At 41.5% G+C, this 20,000-nt stretch overlaps 1 pseudogene; it reads left to right on the top strand.

The window, feature by feature from the left end:
• The first annotated feature begins 13,544 nt into the window (after positions 1–13,544).
• LOC122330372 overlaps positions 13,545–20,000 on the top strand; it is a 22,209-nt pseudogene continuing 15,753 nt past the window's right edge.

Here is a 20,000-nt window from a genome sequence, read left to right as displayed (position 1 = left end):
TATACTTTATACTGCATATTCCATTGCGTTTTATTAATATTATACAACAATAACAATATGCTTTACTATTTCTTTAGTTGTACTCTTTTTATAGACTGCTTTTTATACATGCTATATTATATTTCATTAACAGACTAGCATGTGTATATTTCTTTTGCTATTTCTTCAGTTCGATTTTTTTAGTATTTATTGTTATTTATTTGTATATAATAATATTATATGCTACCTTACATGTTTTATTAATATTTCACAATGCATTTATGTTTCTTATATTAGCTATTTATTGGAATGTAATATTATTAGTGTCCTATTAGATTTTTAACATTTTAAAATTTTGTAAATTATATTTACTCATATATTATGCTTTTGTATTTGTTATTTTACTATTCATATTATATATATATGTATATATATATATATATATATATATATATATATATATATATATATATATATATATATATATATATTATTTTTCTTTAGTGTTCTTAATCCCATTAAATGCTGTAGCCTTCTTATATTTATTGTTATAAATGAATTATAATTCACATGTTCATAGTATATAAATAAATCTTTTTATTTTTATTTGTGTACTATGTTTATCCATATATTTCTGGAATATTTTCCCCATTTCTCTAGTTATATTGTAGAATTAGTGTCAGGATTTGATTTGTGCTGCTGGTTTTGCGGTCGTGATATGTAGTTTTAGATTGATTTGTGGTATATGATACTGTGGTTATAGTTAAGTTATACTAACCAGTCTTTCTGAGCTCATCAGATGGTTTTGTTGACATTTTGCCTTCTGGCTTTGAGAAGAGAAGAGATATCTGTGCTCCTGGGGTGAAAGGGAGTTACATAATATCCCAGGTGTAGTTACTGTGTATCCGTTAAACTGCTCAGTATGACATTGTTAGAGCCGTAATCGGTTTCTGGGATTGTGGATTAATTTTTCGGTATTTCATCATTAATAAATAATTAATAATTAGTAATAATATTAGTAGAGAACAAGTGTAAACAAGACAATTTTATCAACCCCACTGTTTAAATGTGGATAATTTGTTAATCTGTGTTTAATTGTAGGTTCATGGAAAAAATAAAAATTAAATAACATAATTATATTATAAAAACGATGTAGCCTCTTAATTTAAATTAAAATTGTATTATTATTATTTTATTTTTATTATATTTTTTGTATAATAATTTTTTAAAAGCTTTCAAAGATTACTGGAGCACATTTTACAGTCTTCAACTAAAATAAAAAACATAAAATAATAATAAAAATAAACAGCGCTTTAAAATAAAAGCACAAGAAAATCTATTTCATTTTGGCTTTTAGTTTAGCTTAACTTGAACTGCTAAAATGATCGAAGCTGTACTGAATAAAACAAAGTGAAAATAATATCTAGACTTAAAATCAAATCAAATAAAGCATTATGTATGTAATATAACAAGATTACAAAAAAGTGTTAATTAAGCGAAATCAGAAAATATAAAGTTAAAAACAAACATATGTTAATTAAAGGTATACACTTCTTTCTACTTAATTAACTCAATGTATTTACTTGTTTTCTTCAATCTGTCTTTACCGTGCAGTTTTCCTCCGGGCCTGGTGTAATTTACTCTAAACTGTTCTTTCAGAGCACATCTGCAATGTTAAAGGCGCCTTCTTCAAATAGTCAGCGTGATAAAGCCGGTTTCAGTGTTATCTGACAGGTTGCTTATGCTTTCAATGTGTTTGCAGAGCTGCGAAGAGGGTTTATTGCGCAATAAATGGCCATGGATCGATTCGTTAAGGGTTTAGTCGCTATGATATATGCATATATGTGTGTGTGTGTGTATTTAGTCCCTTGTTTTAATGCAAGTGTGACTTTTCTTCTTCTTTTTGATCTTAACCTCAAAACAAAGGGATGATTGCTCTACTAATAGTACTTATTATTATTAATTTAGAGCGTCTTCATGGACACCTTCATTTATCCGTTCAAGCTCTGACAAGCAAAAGCAATGCGTTAAAGAGAATGGATCAGCTGTTTTGACATTAAAACTAGTATTATAAGCTGATAAGACACACACACACACACACACACACATCTTGCAGTACCTGTCTCAGATTCACCAACTACACAGATGTTGAGGGTTTTCCATCTCAGTTTATAATAATGTTTTTTTTGGATGGATGTAGAAATCTGGGAGAGGTTGCACTACCAGTTCTTTCAAGCTGCAGTTAAATTAAGACTCTAACAATACAGACTATTAAACAAGTGCACGATCTCAACCTTAGTTTTTGAGTGCACAAAAAATAGTATTTGTGGATGTCATCTTACATTTAATTTTCATTTTGCGCACCCTGTTGATTCACACTGCTTAGTTTGTACATAGTTTGATTGCTCTTGTTTATTCCTTGTGCAAGGCTTTTTAAGCGGGGCTGGGAGCGATATATTCATCGATCTATTCTTTGCTCGTCTCACGTTCGGTTTCACAGGTGATTAGATTACGAGAAACTGAGCGAGATCTGTAAACGACTCTGTGTATTAACTGCGCTCCATTTGAAAACAGTTGCTCAAGCTAATCAAAGATCGGCTTTAATGAATATATAGATGAGCGTATCGCCCAGCCCCTACTTTGTAGCGCTAAGCTCTTTGCAAACTTCCATGTAGTTGCTTAATGCAATGCTTTTGGCTGTTTTTAGTATTCTGATTCTGACTTGAGCAAATCGGGAGACTTGCGGTGATGCTACATTATTATCATTTCTGCTACACCTAGGTTAACTTGCAATGCGTTGCTAATGCATCAGGCCCCTGGACACAAACCAGACTGTCCTATTCTGGCTGCGGGGCCGTGCTTAAATTACTCAAGCAGACACGCTGCTTGCAGGACCAACCCCATAAAGTTGCCTAACCGGACGGTCTGCGAGGTCTTGAGTTCACCTCGTGTTTTCATAGTTCGCGTCGACCTGCGTGTTGCTGTAGGTCGTATCGGTCACGAAATCTGGAGTCGTTTTGTGGTTTGCAAACATTACTCATTTGTCATTGCATCTGTTGTGTTTTGCATGCAGCACACTTCAATGGAATTTTTAAGCTCTGGCATGCAACAAGCTAGTCGGAATGTGTCAGTAAACCATTGATGTTTTAATCTACATACAACTAACAACGTTAACCCCGGGTTTACCAGTGTGCAGTGAGAAACTCAAAATAGACCAACCAGGGTTAATTAATAACAGTTGCGGAGTAAATGTGTAGAGATAATATACAGTCAGGCGGTCATAAGCGTTAAATAGTGGAAGGGTTGTTACCTAAAAGAGTGCAAATGAGCGTTTGACTGTAAATAATCTTGCTAATTATGCTGCTAAAATGAGTCAAAGCATGGGCGTGCACTGTTGATTTGAATTTAGGTTTATTATCTGAGATATGACTTGTCTGGGTTAGTTGAGTGAATATGTGAACGTTTATACATCTTCTAAAAGCTGAATAACTAAGCTTTCCGTTGAGTTGCAACATTCGGCAAAAAAATTGTCTGAAATGTTCTTAGCAATGCACATTACTCATCAAAATTAAGTTATATTTATGGTAAGAAATGTACTAAATATATTCATGGAACATGATCTTTACTTAATGTCCTAATAATTTTGGCATAACATTTCTATAGTTTTGACCCATCTGAGAGTATTGTTGGCTATTGCTACAAATATACCCTTGCTACTTATTACTGGTTTTGTGCTCCGGGGGCATATATATTTGACTCCTTAATGTTTGAATCATGTATTTAGCCACATAAATAAGGAACAGGGAAAGCCAAATTGGCCTCCATTAGTACTGCTACATATTAGTTTGAGTGTCTTTTGAGTAATTATCACAAATTTCCTCTCATGTCAGAACATGTTGTGCTGCTTTTCTCTGCCTCTTTGCAATGTTTTCTCACTCTCAAAAGTGTTAGCAAAATGCTAACGTCTCTCCGGCACTCTCTTGGTGTCTCTTTCTTAGGGCCTTTGTCCGACTCGCTTAGAATCTGAGACTGCTAATCAGACCCTTCTTGCTAAGTTATTCAGTAAATGAATGGGAATGTTAGTTTCTCCACTGTTCATTTTACTAAAACAGGATTTTCAGGTTGGGCTGACCAGTTTCTCTGTCTTAACCCCCTGTCTGCTTCTTCTTAACATCACCGTCTCAATGGCTTTCAGGCAGAGCATGTACAATACGGTTCAGAGGTTTGTCTTAGAGGGGCAGAGGCCTTCCAATCTGTGAAAGAGTGCATTAAAAATGGTGGAATACTTTAAAAACATAATTCCTCAACATCAAATTGCAACGACTTTGCAAATCTCATTATCTGCAGCGCATAACATCGTCAAAAGATTCAGAGAAACTAGAGAAATCTCTGGGCGTAAAGGGACAAGGCCGAAGACCTGTCGTTCAAATTGCTGAATGGGCCCAGGAATACTTCCAGAAACCACTGTTGGTAAACACAATCAATCATGCCAATCTGCAGATGTCGACTAAAGCTGTAGTGCAAGAAGGTAGCCATATGTGAGCAGAAAGCGTGTCCAATGCTAGTTTTAAAATGGACTGTGGAAAAGTGGTCTATAGTCACAGAACAGGTTTGTCATTATTGGAAATAGTCCTCCTAGCGTGTTACTGGCGTTCACTTTGAAAACCAGCATCTTTGTTGGTATCGATAAGCATAAGTGAATATGGTATTTTAGAGCAACATATGCTCCCCTCCAGATAGCGTCTATTTCTGGGAAGGGAATGGAGATTGGACTGCCTGCAGTGCAGATCTTTCACCTATAGAAAACATTTGTCAAAAAAATGTCAAAGTTGACCACAAACTCCTCAGCAGGCGGAAACCTGTGTAGGACCAAATGCAAACATCAAAAGAAACTCATGACTTCAACGCCCAGGCGTTTTTGAAAAGAAGAAGATGCTACACCATGGTACACAGGCCCCGTTTTAACTATTTTTAGGCCTGTAGCAGGCACCAAATTTAAAATGAGCTCATTTAGTGCATACAATTTCTTAGTTTTAAACATTGTTATTCGGGTTGTACAAGCTTTTGGTTTACCGTAAAAAAAAAGGTATAGTGATCTGATTTCAAAGGATAGTTTTACACAAATAACATAAATTAGCTTTTTCTCAATCATGTGATTCCAGAAGTATTTATAATAAATATAATAAATATTGTGAGTCACTTTATGTATATTTTGTGTGTGTGTTTTTTTTTTTACTGTACAAATCAGTATCCACTTTTTATTGTATGGAAACAGAAGTTTGGGTGTTCTAAAACATCTTCTTTAAGGGCTTTTGTCCATGAAAATCTTGATAATTCTGCATTTAACAATGCATTTTGAGCACTTGTGCATGAATGAACACATTTAATGTTTACATTGAATATATAAAGAAAAACCACACATTATGGTTTTACTTAGAGCAAGGCCGGTATCTATAAACCCACCTCCAGACGGAAAAACTTTCTTAATTGATCCCTGAGGAGATTTGCCAACGCAGGCAGTTTTAAACGTGTCACTTCCTGTGCTTTTGACCTGATCTGTTGTCTCGCTGCAGTTTTAATCTCAGAAGCTTTTATCCTGACAGGCGATACCCGAAGTTGTGTTCGCTGTTTAAGTCTCTAAATGTCCATCACACTACGTGGCAGCGTCAGAGACAGGCGAACTGTAAGCAGCTCAGGAGAGATTGGGAGTTAATGATTGAGGAGTCTGCTGAGGCCTGCAGGTGCGTTTCTTTACCCAGCAGAGCTTGCTACAGCAGCATCGTTGTGCTAATGCAAATGTAATGATTGTCAGTTTTTGAGTACTGCGCTACCTAGTTGTCTTTTGAAACATTGTCACCTCAGTGCCACTGTGGATGCGGGGACGTTGCTATGCAGTTGCTGGGGATTTATATGTGGTTTCTGGGGTGTTATTGGTGTCTTGATGGGCAGTTGATGGATGCTGGGGTGTTATGACTGGTTGATGGTAAAACTATGCGCTTAATTGTTAAAAGATTGCTATCTCAAATACACCGTGTTGCTGGGTTGTTTCTGGATATTATGAGTGGTTTTTGGGTGGTTGCTGGGCTGTTATGAGAGCTTGCTGGCCATTGCTGGGTGGTTGAAATGGCAAATGAATCGCCTCTGAAACTGAGCCAGCGATATAGCGTAGCTTGTCAGTGATCTACGGCTCTGTGTATTAACTGGCGCTCCTTTTCAAAATAGGTGATTGATATTTACTGCTAATAAAAACTGCTTTGCTGACAAGATACGCATGAATATATCGAGATATATATCGCCCAGCTCTAGGTGGGTTTTACAAATGGTTTTGGGCAGTTGCTGGGTGTTATTAGTGATGGTTGGGCGGTTGCTGGGCGGTTGCTGGGCCGTTCTAGATGATATTGTAAGTGGGTACTGAGCGGTTACAGGGTGGTTTCTATGGTATTTTGAGTAGTTACTGACCGGTTGCTGAGGGTTTCTGGAAGCGGTTGCTGGGCTGTTGCTGGGGTGTTTTGAGAGGTTGTTGAGTGGTTTCTGGTATGTTATGAATTGCTGCTGGATGGTGTTATGACTGGTTGCTGTTTAGTTTCTGGGTGTTATGTGTAGTTGCTGGTTGGTTTCTGGGGTGTTGTGAGTGGTTGCTGTGCTGTTGCTGTAGTGTTATGGGAGGTTGCTAGGTGGTTTCTAGGTGTTATGAGTGGTTGCTGAGCGGTTTGCTGGGGTGTTGTGAGTGGTTGCTAGGTGGTTGTTGGGGTGGTAATAAGCGATTGTTGAATATTGCCTGGCTGGTTGCTGGGGTGTTATGAGAGGATTGCTAGGTGGTTGTTGGGGGTAATGGCGATTGTTGAATATTGCCTGAGCGGTTGCTGGGGTGTTATGAGTGGTTGCTAGGTGGTTGTTGGGTTGGTAATGGCGATTGTTGAATATTGCCTGAGCAGTTGCTGGGGTGTTATGAGTGGTTGCTAGGTGGTTGTTGGGGTGGTAATGGCGATTGTTGAGTATTGCCTGGCGGTTGCTGGGGTGTTATGAGTGGTTGCTAGGTGGTTGTTGGGGTGGTAATGAGCGATTGTTGAATATTGCCTGGCGGTTGCTGGGGTGTTATGAGTGGTTGCTAGGTGGTTGTTGGGGTGGTAATGAAGCGATTGTTGAATATTGCGTGGCGGTTGCTGGGAGTGTTATGAGTGGTTGCTAGGTGGTTGTTGGGGTGGTAATGGCGATTGTTGAATATTGCCTGAGCGGTTGCTGGGGTGTTATGAGTGGTTGCTGAGGCAGTTGCTGAGTGGTTTCTGAGGTATTGTTACTGGATGGTTGCTTACTGGTTCACATTAAAACAGACTTTGTAAGATGCAGTACCTAACCACAAAAGTTTTCTTCCATTTTTGTGTTTGCTCTTCCTCACTATTTATTTCTCAGCATGTTTTTGTTTTTAAAGCCTAAATAACTGATTTGGTCTATTTTTTTCAGCATAAGGTGAATATAAGGTGAATATTCGTATTTTTTTATACTTCTGTAATGTGATGTATTTTTTCAGCACTTTTAAACCGTCTGAGAATGACTCAACATGCCAGTGTTGCCGTGAGAAGTGTGTCATCCTGATGTCTTTTGGTTTTTGGTGTCTGGTTTTGTTGACAGTGTCGACCCCTCTGCATTGGAGGTCGCACCGTGTGCTGGATGCAACTTGAAGCGAGACACGGCAGGCGCGTGAAGCATTCACCACTAAACCCTTCAGGACGATTAGCGTTTTCCATGTGTAAAGACTCACAAACATTAAATCATATCACGTGTATAAACTCAAGAGAGAGTGTGGTTTTGTTGTGGTTTTGCACATGCTTTTCCAACTTTAATCCTGGTAGGAATGAAGCTCATTTGTTTTGTATTTTCATTGTTTTGCTGATATATTCAGCTAGTGACATCAAAGATCTTTGATTGAAGTTGTGATAACTTTCATGCATTAATGACTTCTAGGATTCTTCATTCACAAAGACTATAATATGTAGTTACTGTCTGTTCCTTCTTGTAACTGGGTATTAATTCTCTGTTAATAAGGCTGTAGGCAGGAGTTGTCGTTTCACTAAGCTTGTCCTTGACCATCGAAGACTTTGTCCTTAAGCTAATGCTTCTCCTTAGCTCCTCATAACCAACTCGTCATATTTGTTAGTCATGGTGCCAACCTTATCATGAACTTTTGTTCTTGAATATGGCGCTTCAGAAGATTGTGGTTTTCCTTGATCTTGTGCAGGGATTATATTTAACTAAAACTGCAAGCATAAAAACATGTTCTCTTTATTTGTACCTTTATGATTACATGCATGTATTTTTAATTATTATTATTATCGTATTATAAATATAATATCATTTATCATTTATTTTTTAGTAATATTCCTTCTTTATTAGTATTTAGCACAATAGTTTAGGCTGATAATGAAAAGTGGTAATTAACACAATTTAATAATATATGACTATTTACAGGTTTTAAAGATATTTAGAATTTAAAAGAAAATCAAAGAAAATATTATTTATTATAATTTTCTTTAGTTTACTATTATATTATGCTATTATACTAATATATATATATATATATATATATATATATATATATATATATATATATATATATATAAATAATAATAAAAAATATATATATATATATATATATATATATATATATACTTGTGTATTGTAATATAGATAGATAGATAGATAGATAGATAGATAGATTAAAAAATAAATAAATAAATAAAAAAATAATAATATATATATATATATATATATATATATATATATATATATATATATATATATATATATATATATATACTGTATATATAAGCCCAAGTTATAGCTTATACTTCTATTAATTATCCAAGCAAAACGTATATTTCTATAGTGGACATTTGGAAAATATAATCTAAAATGCTAGGTGAAAATAAGTGACACAGAACTTTTGGAGAGCATCCACTGATTGAGAATAGCCCCTGGAGAACTGTACATGCCATATCGTTGTACTGTCCAGCTCGTTGCAATGCCCTTTGGAAATGCCCTGGCGTATCGCCCGCGACCTGTGACCACTGGCTGCCCTCTCTCTGTCTCAGGCTGAGACGGGTCTGCAGGAACAGCGTGTCCTGGCAGGGCGATGCCGTGTGTTCGAGTGTGGCTTGTCATCACGGGACGAGTAGGTGCTGAACATGGGGCGGCACACATTCAGCAAGCTCGCATTACATACAGGACCTTTGTTTATTTGCGCAAGGCTTGCATAATCATGCAGCGGCAGGTGTTTATTCTGCTGCAGCTGATTGGTTGGCTGATAAATGTTTTTTTGTGGGTTTTTTTAGGTGCATGGAGGCAACTGGTGTTTTTCAAGCGCTCTGTGGTAAGCTGAGTATAAATAGAGCAGAACTGTGTTCAGTTGTAGAAAAATATGTACTTTTTTATCCTAAGTGCTGCACATTTTAAAAAGAAAGAACAAGCGTGCATAGTACAGTTTGAAGCATTTAGCTTTGTATAGTGCGTGCTTGGTTAAAAAAAGTAGTATAGTGTATCTTTACATTAAATTGTAGTTATTAAAAGGAAGTCTAATCAATCGACATCATTTAACTGATACAAAACAATAATTTATTAATGATTTAATTATTAATTATTATATAATGATTATATAATTATTAATAATCATTATTATATAATAATAATTATTTAATATTTTAATAATAAAAAAATCTGTTCTCCATTTTCATTTCTCTTAATTAAAATTTAATAGTTTAATTAAAAGCATCTCTAATTAATATCAATAATTGAACACATAAAATATAACAATTTACTAAATATTTTTATTCTTTTAGTAAATTGTTATACTAAAATTCTGTGTTTTTATGTTTGTTTTTTCAGTTTTAATAGAGTTATTGTATTTGAATAATCAAAAACCCACATCTAAACAGCTGAAGTCCTTAAGCTTGAACAATTTAAAGTTTTATAATTTAGTTTTTATTTTCCATAATAATTCTTTTGTGGTCCCGATAACATTTTCTGGATTTATGATTTAATCGTCATCAGAAATAAGGGCGCTTTTGATCAGTTGTTGCAAAACATTTGCCAAATGCCGTGAGTTTCTGAATTATACCGTGAAAGCCATTTGGATATTTGGATATAAGTTGGTATGAGTTGGGTATATTTGTAACATTTTCGCCCGCGTCTGCCCTCCTTATAGAGATCCATGACCTTGAATGTCTCTGACTGAGAGTGCCGTGTCCTTTTTGACCCTCTGAACACAAAGATCAGCTGTATTTGTCCTCCTTCTCCTCTGGCTCATTGTTTCTCATCTTCAGTGTTTTTCTTGCAGTCACTCTTCAGTGACATTGAGTGACTGTCTGTTTCTGCCTCACCGTCACACCGTGTCAGTTAAACCTGACCTATTTAGTCTCAAATTTTCCTTTGGTCTAAATCTCTTTATTCAGATCACGACAAGCACCATGGAACCTATAGTAGAAGACAATTGACTTTCCAGTATCCGCGTCCTCCGGAGAAGATAAAAAACAGGCCCAAGTGAGTCGCTAGTTGTCATGTGGTAAGAGTCTAGAATGTGAAAATCTAGACCAGCTCAGATCTTTTGATGGGAAATTAATATTAAGATGTCACACGATTCCAGACTTTGGTGTCTTGAGCAACAGATAACTCTAACCTTACAAAAGTATCTAAAAACCAATTAGAGTCTCGTCTAACATTCCCTTTAAAAGCGAGTTGCACCGCGCCATGGTGGATCTCTATTTCACGTTTAATCCTTTAGTTTTTAATATTTGCTTGCGTGTGTGCCGCGCATCCCTGTGAGTAATAAGCGAAGTCAACGTGGACCCGCCCAGAGGCGTGCTTTTACCAACACGCTCTTAAATTAAAAAAAATACTGCGCCATTGACTTTAGACCAGGTCGGAGTCGGTCTTTTTCCAGTTCCTTCGAAATAGCAACGCTCCACCAATGCTCTGAACACACCTCTTTTTTTGAGACCGGCTTGCGCCCATGGGCGCACAAATGGCCATAAGCGCACTTGTATCGCGATGAGTTTCGATAGTATATTTCACCTAGATACTTGGCTAATACCGAAAGTCTGTATTTTTGACTAATACTTGCACTTAATCTTCTGATCGAGATATACTTAAGAAAAAGATGAAGTATTCTAAGTATACTTGGTTTATAAGTGTACAGAAAAGAGTATTTGACTTAGATACTCGTATCGAATATTTCATATGCACTTGGTTTATAAGTACTAGTGTATTTGTCCTATACTAAATCTTTTGATCAATATGTACTTTTATTATTATTATTATTATAAAAATACTGTTATTATGAAGTCTTGTTATATTTGCCTTATACTTGTATTGAATCTTTTAATCAAGATACAGTAGTATTGTAGGTACTCAAAGTATACTTGGTTACTGTGACAAATATAAAAGAAGTTTACTTGATAGAGTATTATTACTAATAATACTAATATATATATATATATATATATATATATATATATATATATATATACTTATATATATATATATATATACTTATATATATATATATACTTATATTATATATATATATATATATATATATATATATATATATATATATATATATATATATATATTAGTATTATTAGGATTAAAGGATTAATACTGAGAAGTATAAAGAAAAGTATACTTAAGAAAAGTATTGTAAAGTATATGTGGTTTATACTGATAATTATACAGCACTTGTACTTTAATCTTTTGATCGAGATACAATAGTATTGTTAGCTATTCGAAGTATTCTTGGTTAATACTGAGAAGTATAAAGAAAAATACACTTGTAGAAAAGTATTGTAGGCATATTGTAGGTTTACAACGACAGTTATACAGAAAAATCCAAACATATTTGACCGATTACTTGTACTTAATCCCTTGAGATATACTTTATTTAACATTAAATATTACTGACAGCAAGTATACGAAAAGTATAGGCCATGTGGACTACTTGTACTCTTTTGATTGAGATGCACTTAATGCACTTATGAAATACTATCAAATACTTTACCCTAATATTGTCTTCTTTCACGTTTATAGTAACAGGTTTGCTTTGGTCTCTTCACACGCTTTATTGAAACTCATCACTGTACTGCTTAGCTTTTTCGTTTGTGTGTCATTTATAAAGTCACGTGATCTAGTACATTTATTTAGATGAACAATTGAACTGTGTCACGAGTTCAGGAAACCTCGAATGACCTCAAAATGCACTTTTAGCGGCGTATGGTGAAAACCTAACCTAGCCTCGCAGATGTTGGGACTTAGCCTCGTCTTGCTCTCTGTGCACAGGACGCAACACGAGACGTTTAGATAAGGCTATTTTGAGTGAACTTAACCATATTTACTGCCGATTTAAAAAAATAAATATATTGCTTTTGCTGGCAGACGACACAAAGCTTTTAGCGATGCTAGTAAATGAGGCTATGCTCTGCGATTTTATGTCGTGATTTATATTTATGAGTGGTTTTGAAAATGTTGAGCTGTCAATAGTGTTATTAACTAAAGCTGAAAAAATAAATATTAAATAAAAATTTAAAGATTTGTCAGCCAAATTAAATATAGTACAAATATAGCATAATACTCAAACTACATGTAAATAGAAATTAGATCATTTTACAAGAATGTATTTAAAAAAAAAACCACATAACCAAAATACTAAAACATAATTAATAAAAAAACATGCAAATAAACTATTTTAAAATATTAAAAATACTGTATTACGCTGACATATAAATGTAATTAATCTGAAAAATAATCACAGAAATCATCATATAAAATTTTGCCTTGGCGAATAAAATAAATTTTAAGTTTAAGTCGAGATATTAACATTTAAATGAAATAAAATGAAATTTATACATTTTTAAAAAATATAAAAAAAAACTCAAAAGCATTGTAAGGTTGTTGGATTTAAAGAAATTCATTTAAAAAGAGAAATGTAGGCAGGAAATATACTTCCTTCAGTTTTTCAGTTTTTCCATCATTAAAAAACTGATGTTTTTATTATTTTCTTTTATTATTTAATCATCAGACTGCCAATCAAAAATGTAATGTACAATAGTATTAATAATAGTTTTTATAATAATAATAATAATAATAATAATAATAATAATATTAAAATATTTTTAAAACCATTTTTATTATTAAAAACAAATAACAATAATAATAATATCAATAATAAAATTACATTGAAAAATTTTATTAAAATAAAATAAAACAAAAAAACTTATTTAAAATATTAGTACATACTAAACTGACACTGGTGTGTGACTGCAGCTAGTGCATAAAAATAATCAATATTAAAGGGTCATGAAACCCCAGCTTTTTCATCTTTTGGGTTTAAAGCTGTCTGTGTCTGTCTCCCTCCTCTAAATATCTTACCTAAAATATCTTCGTTTAAGACCTTAGCTTTTTTTTGTCGTTTCAGGGTCACTGCGAACCAGCGCTGATGCCTCTGACCGTATGCAAAGTTTACAGCAGGTGCATGCAATTAAGATTATGTTAATATCTCCTCCCAGGCCGATGTGTGATTGGTGCTCAGCCGCCGTCCGGCAGCATGGTAGACATGGAGAAGCACTACAGCCCCCCGTCGCGCTGGACGACTCCGTGCTGGACAGTCCTCTGTGTCAGGACTTCATCGGGGAATGGAGGACCTTCAGGACATCTCTCAGTCCATCGATGAGGCGCTCTCAGCAGCTTGGGAGATGACGAGAACCAGTCGCCGGGCCTGGGCTCCGGCTCGGAGGAGAGCTCCACTGTGTTAGAGTACACTCAAATGCCGCAGACAACTTTCCTCCGAGCGCTATAAGAGAGAATTAAAAATCCAGAGACACGGTTCCATAAAATGCAAAAAACCGTGCATCGCATAGTTTGCATTTTTCTGCATGAAGCCAGAAAACACACTCTCTACGGACCCGAGCTGTGCATGTTGTAAGCATTGTAAGGTTGTTGGATTTACGTTTAAAAAAAGAAATTAATTTAAAAGAGGAAATGTAGGCAGGAAATATACTTCCTTCAGTTTTTCAGTTTTTCCATCATTAAAAACTGATGTTCCCTTTCAGTCGGTCACTCCGAGTCCACGTCGGATGACCGGACGAATTGGGATCTCGCCGAGAGACCAATCTACTTCAGTGTATCTAAACAAGCCAATTGAAGATTGGCATGCGCTAATCGCATCCAGCTGCGCTGATCACAGCGCGTGTATAAATAAACAGCGGGTGCAGCGCATATTCAGCTTTACCGCCCGAGCCGAGCGTGACTGTTCCGCTCAAAGGCGATCTCGAGTGTTAGTCACGGCGTTTCAGCGAGTCGTTTTCCTGCGTCGAGTGGATTGCCACAATCAGGCTGCACTACCCCCTGTTTGTGTGCAAAGCGGCTATCCCCTGTTGCCGCAGCACTAAAAGAAACATTCGGCGGGTGCGTCTTTTAAAAGGCGGCGTTACGTCTGGCAAACTCGGTAGCGTCTTGGAAGACAGCGTGGGTCTTGCTTCAGACTACGTGCACCCGTGTGTTTCTGGATGCGGTTGTTACCTGGTGTTAGGTGATGGTCACAATCGTTGCCTGCGTGTGCCTGGGCTTAGCACGCTGAGGTGGCGGTTGTGGATGAATCATTTCCTCGCGGGAGATGGTCATCTCGGAGTGATGGCGGGCTCTGTCGCCTTGAAAAAGGAGGCGGAGCTTGTGTTTGCTCGACTTGGTTCTCATTCTGGCTGCAGACAGGTGGGCTCCATTTCGTTGTGACACAAAGCTTAAACTCAGCAACCAGTGGAGCTGCAAAGGGGCAGTCTGGACCCTCCGTGGGGTATCAGCTGTACCTCTTGGGCTCCCCTGATGATCAGAAGTCAATCGCTGCATCGGAAGGTGAGCCAGACATTTCTGGAAGTGAAGATCCGGTTGCTCTGCGTCTACCAGGCGTTGAATGTACTGGATACAGATCTAGAAATGGTGGCTATGCTTGCCCAGGCCGTCGAGGTGATCGGGATCAAGTGGAAACCTCCACTGCTTCCGGGCCTCGAGGCTGGGCGATTGGTATTTAAGGGTGGCTTGCGCTGGTTCTCAGGGCCCCATCCTGGTACCTTTCTTCCCGGAAGTGCATGAGGAGCTTACTGGGATGTGGAAAGCACCTTTCACTGCCAGAAACTGCCCCAGTGGCTCCTCCTCCTTCACCACACCCTTGACAGTGGCACAGCCAGGGATTACGTGATCGCCCCCAGTGGAAGCGGTCCAGTTGGGATGCAGCTGTGTCCCAATGCCGTTTCCGGCAGTGCGGTGATCCTGTGCTCCCCTCCGGGCCTGCAGGTACTCGTCGGCTCTGAGCGGCAGTGCCTTGTGCGGCCTGTGGACAAGCTGCGTCTGCAGTACTGCGCTTTGGCGTTGTTGCAGGTTCATCAGGCCAAGGCACTGAAGGATCTGCACAGGGGTGGTCATGACCTGGAAGTTCTGAAAGAACTCTGTATCGTGATGGACCTCGCGCCACGAGCGGCGAGAAGGTCTGCGCGCGGTCTCTGGGTTGTGCGATGCCCACCACGGTGGTCCAGAAAGCGCCATCTGTGGCTGTGTCTGAGTCGACATGCGAGAGTAGACAAGACCACGTTCCTTGAATGCCCCATGTCCCAGACCGGCCACTTCGGCGACGCGGTGGAGAACTTTGCCCAGCAGTTCTCCGCTGCCCAGCTGCAGACTGAGGTAAGAAACATCCTGCCTCGGCGTGCAGCTGCTGCCTTCACCCAGCCGCCGACGGCCCCACCTCAGCCAGCTCGTCGCCGAGGTGCCCCCTGCTGCGCCACCGCTCCCGTGCAGTCAACGAGCAGCCCCCATCTAGGCAGCACCGTGGAGCTGGCAGCAGGGCAGCCACCCAGCCTGTCCAGGCTCCTGCCAAACCTGGAGGAAGCGCAGGTGCAAGAGGCCCTCAGATCCGGGGATGGAGGAGCTGCTCTGCCGGGCAGAGAATGTTGCCGCTACCTAAAACCTCGACAAGGGCGGTTTCCTCTGTCTCTGGGTCCCCAGGGAGAGCGAGGAGTTGGCGGGCCAGTTCCGCGCCACTCACGCTCTCCTTGGGCTAATATGCAGCAGTGGGAAGACTGGGAGGGGACGAACCAACAGCCTACCCGCCTCACTTCTGCGGGGATGCAGGTAAGAGTTGCACACACTCCAGACCCGCTTGGGACCGGCCACGAGGCGCCCGAGCCGGGTCCCTGCACTCCCGCTGCCCCATCGCCTGCGCGTCGGTGGTTCCGCTCGAGCCGCTAGTTCGGTCTCTGGATGCCTGGTTGAATCTTCCCAGGCTATCCCGGTGGCTCCTGCGAACCCTACCCGACTTCCGGCTATATGATTCAGTTCATCCGGCGTCCCCAAGTTCCAGTGGGATCCGCTATATGTCAGTGAACAATCGTGTGCCCTGTCTTGTGGGCGGAGATTGCTGTCCTTCTAGTGAAGGCCGCGATAAAGCCGCTTCCTCCAGCCGATATGAGGTCGGGGCTTACAGCCCATACTTCATAGTGCCCAAGAAAGCGGTGGGTTATGACCAATCTTGGATCTGTGAGTCCTGAATCGAGCACTCCGTTCAGGATGTTGACACAGAAAGCGCCTATTCAGTCGCGTCCGTCCCCAGGATTGGTTGCAGCGATCGACCTGAAGGACACGTACTTTCATGTGTCGATTCTTCCATGCCACAGGCCATTCCTGAGGTTGGCGTTGAAGGTCGAGCATATCAGTACAAGTCCTACCCTTCGGGCTCTCCCTGTCGCCGCTGCGTCTTCTTCATGCAAGTCGCGAAGCAGCCCTTGCTCCACTGAGAGAGTAAGGCGTTCGCATTCTCAACCAACTGGATGACTGGCTCAGTCCGGGCTCCAGTTGTGCGAACACAGGGATCTGGTGCTACAGCACCTCAGCCAGTTGGGGTTTCAGGTCAACCAGGGAGAAGAGCAAACTCTGTCCAAGCGCAGAGGATCTCTTTTCTTGGGATGGAGCTGGATTCGATCGATCAGATGGCACACCTCACAGAGGAGCGTGCCAGTCGGTGTTGAACTGCTTCAATATGTTCAAGAGCAGGATGGCGGTCCCACTGAAATATTTTCAGAGGCTCCTGGGGCATATGGCAGCGCGCGGCCACAGTGATGCCGCTGGGACTAATCCATATGAGACCGCTTCAACATTGGCTGCGATCGAGTCCCGAGGTGGCGTGGCAAAGTGGCACTCACCGGGTTCAAATAACACCGGCCTGCCGCCAAACCTTCACCCGTGGTCAGACTCTCGTTCCTTCGGGCGGAGTGCCCCTGGAGAAGGTCTCCAGGTATGCTGTGGTTTCACGGATGCCTCCACCACCGGCTGAGGGGCCACGCGTACAAGCGGGCATGCAGTGTCAGGGGTTTGGGCGGGCCCTCAACTGCAATGGCACATCAACTGCCTAAAGTTGCTGGCAGCACATCTCGCCCTAGGCAGTCTAGAGAACTGCCTTCGAGGCCAGCATGTACTAGTCTGCACAGACAACATGCTGACCGTTGCGTGCATCAACCAACAAGGTGGTCTACGCTCCCGTCGTATGTCGCAACTAGCCCACCACCTCCTCCTCCTATGGGTCGGAAGTTCTGGGTCGCTTCTCGCCATTCACATTCCAGGAGTGTGCAACCAGGCAGCCGACGAGCTGTGTGAGCTGCACTACCCGGAGAATGGAGACTCCATCCCGGGCGGTTCAGCTGATTGGGAGCGTTTCGAGCCACTCAGGTAGACCTGTTTGCCTCTCCAGAGACTTCCCATTGCCCACTGGCACACAGCTGGCTGCGGGGCCTTTGCAAGTATGTATTTCCCAGTGAGCCTTCTTGCACAGACACTGTGCAAGGTCAGGGGAGGACTAGGAGCAGGTCTTGCTAGTAGCACCCTACTGGTGAAGACTTGGTTCCCAGAACTTGTGCTCCTCGCGACAGCCCTCCTTGGCCGATCCCTCTGAGGGAAGGATCTTCTGACTCAGAGATGGGGCACTCCTTGGCACCCGCGTCCAGACCTCTGGAAACTCCATGTCTGGTCCCTGGATGGGATGCGAAGGCTCTAGGTGACCTACCTCAAGAGGTAGTCGACACCATTTCTTCGGCTAGAGTGCCGTCCACGAGACAGGCCTATGCCTTGAAGTAGAGCCTGTTCGTCGAGTGGTGTTCTTCTCAGGGTGAAGACCCCGGAATTGCCCTATCAGTCGTGTGCTTATCTTCTTGCAGCAAGGGTTGGAGGCGAAGGCTGTCTCCCTCCACCCTTAAAGTCTACGTGGCTACAATCGCTGCAAATCATGACCCCATAGATGGGAGGTCTGTGGGTAAGCATGGCCGGATTATCAGGTTCCTGAGGGAAGCCAGGAGGTTGAATCCTCCACGGCTCCCAACAGTACCCTCTTGGGACCTGTCTGTAGTGCTGACAGCACTGCAGTAGGCTCCGTTGAACCCTTGCCAGCAGTTGTGCTAAAGTTCTTTTATCTATGAAGACATTGCTCCTGCTCGCATTGGCCTCCATCAAGAGGGTAGGGGACCTGCAGGCTTTTTCGGTCGGCGATTACGTGCCTACAGTTTGGGCTCATGGATTCCCAGGTACCACTGAGGCCACGGCCCGGCTACGTGCCCAAGGTTCCCACTACTCCCCTTCAGAGACCAGGTGGTGAACCTCTCTAGCGCTGCCCCTGGAGAGGCAGACCCAGCCCTGGCGTTGCTTGTCCCGTCCGAGCACTCCGATGCTACGTTGACCGGACACAAAGCTTCAGGACCTCAGTCCAGCTCGTTTGTCACAGAGGCCGGCAGAAGGGAGTGCCGCCTCCAAGCAGAGGATGGCTCACTGGATAGTGGGCGCCATTACCCTAGCGTACCAAGCACAGGGTATGCCCTGCCCCCTTCAGGTTGCGGGCACACTCAGCAAGTGTTGCATCGTCCTGGGCGGTGGCTCGTGGCACCTCGCTGACAGATTGTGAGGCTGCGGGCTGGGCGACCCCCAACACGATTGCTAGATTCTATAGCCTACGTGTGGAACCGGTATCCTCCTGTGTTCTCACCTCAAACTGGTAGAAGCACTGAGAGGCCGGTTTGGGTCGGCTTGTTAACCGCTCCAGAGCGTCCATACAGTAGACCCTGTCGAGCTCCTCCATTCCTCGGCAGCCAGATGTTGCGGAGCATCCGGCGCCAGGCCCTCTCGATGAATCCGTGAGAACCGGTGAGGGCTGGGAGCCATGTAAAGTACCCCCAAGAGGACTTTATGTGTGTATTTCCACGGCATAGCCTTAGAGCCCGTGTTTCCCGGCAGACCTTCTGCCCGTCTAAGAGGGTTCAATCACCTCCAATTTTCCATATGCAAACTGAAATACTGTCCATATGCGTATTCGTTCCGAGACCTCCTACGGAAGGCTGGACTTCCGCACGTCCCTGTTCACTAGAGCGTGGGACGTTCCCAATGTTCCAGTCTTACGAATGGGTAGTGTTACAAAAGTAGCTGGCTTCTTGTGGTTGAGCCCGGCCTACGCCCGATAGACTGAGGGGGCTTGTGGGCTCCCACAGGACACTGGAAGAGGCAGCGTCCATGGCGTTTTGGTAGGGATCCCAATTCGTCGGTCATCCGGCGTGACTCGGAGTGACCGACTGAAAGGGAGCGTCTCGGTTACGTATGTAACCCTCGTTCCCTGAAGAAGAGAACGGAGGCGTCACGCCCCGTCGCCACGGTGCTGCACCTCTGCTGAAGGGGCGGGTCACTAGGCTCGGCTCCTCAGCAAAAACCTGAATATGCGCTGCACCCGCTGCTTATTTATACACGCGCTGTGATCAGCGGCAGCTGGATGCGATAAGCGCGCGCCAATCTTCAATTGGCTTGTTTAGATACACTCAGTAGATTGGTCTCTCGGCGAGATCCCAATTCGTCGGTCATCCGGCGTGACGTCTCCGTTCCTTCTTCAGGGGAACGAGGGTTTTATACGTAACCGAGACGTTTTTTATAATTTTTATTATTTAATTATTTAATCATCA

This window comes from Puntigrus tetrazona, chromosome 25 (assembly GCF_018831695.1).
Source record: "Puntigrus tetrazona isolate hp1 chromosome 25, ASM1883169v1, whole genome shotgun sequence".
Taxonomy (NCBI): Eukaryota; Metazoa; Chordata; class Actinopteri; order Cypriniformes; family Cyprinidae; genus Puntigrus; species Puntigrus tetrazona.
This window is presented reverse-complemented; position numbering and strand designations above follow the sequence as displayed.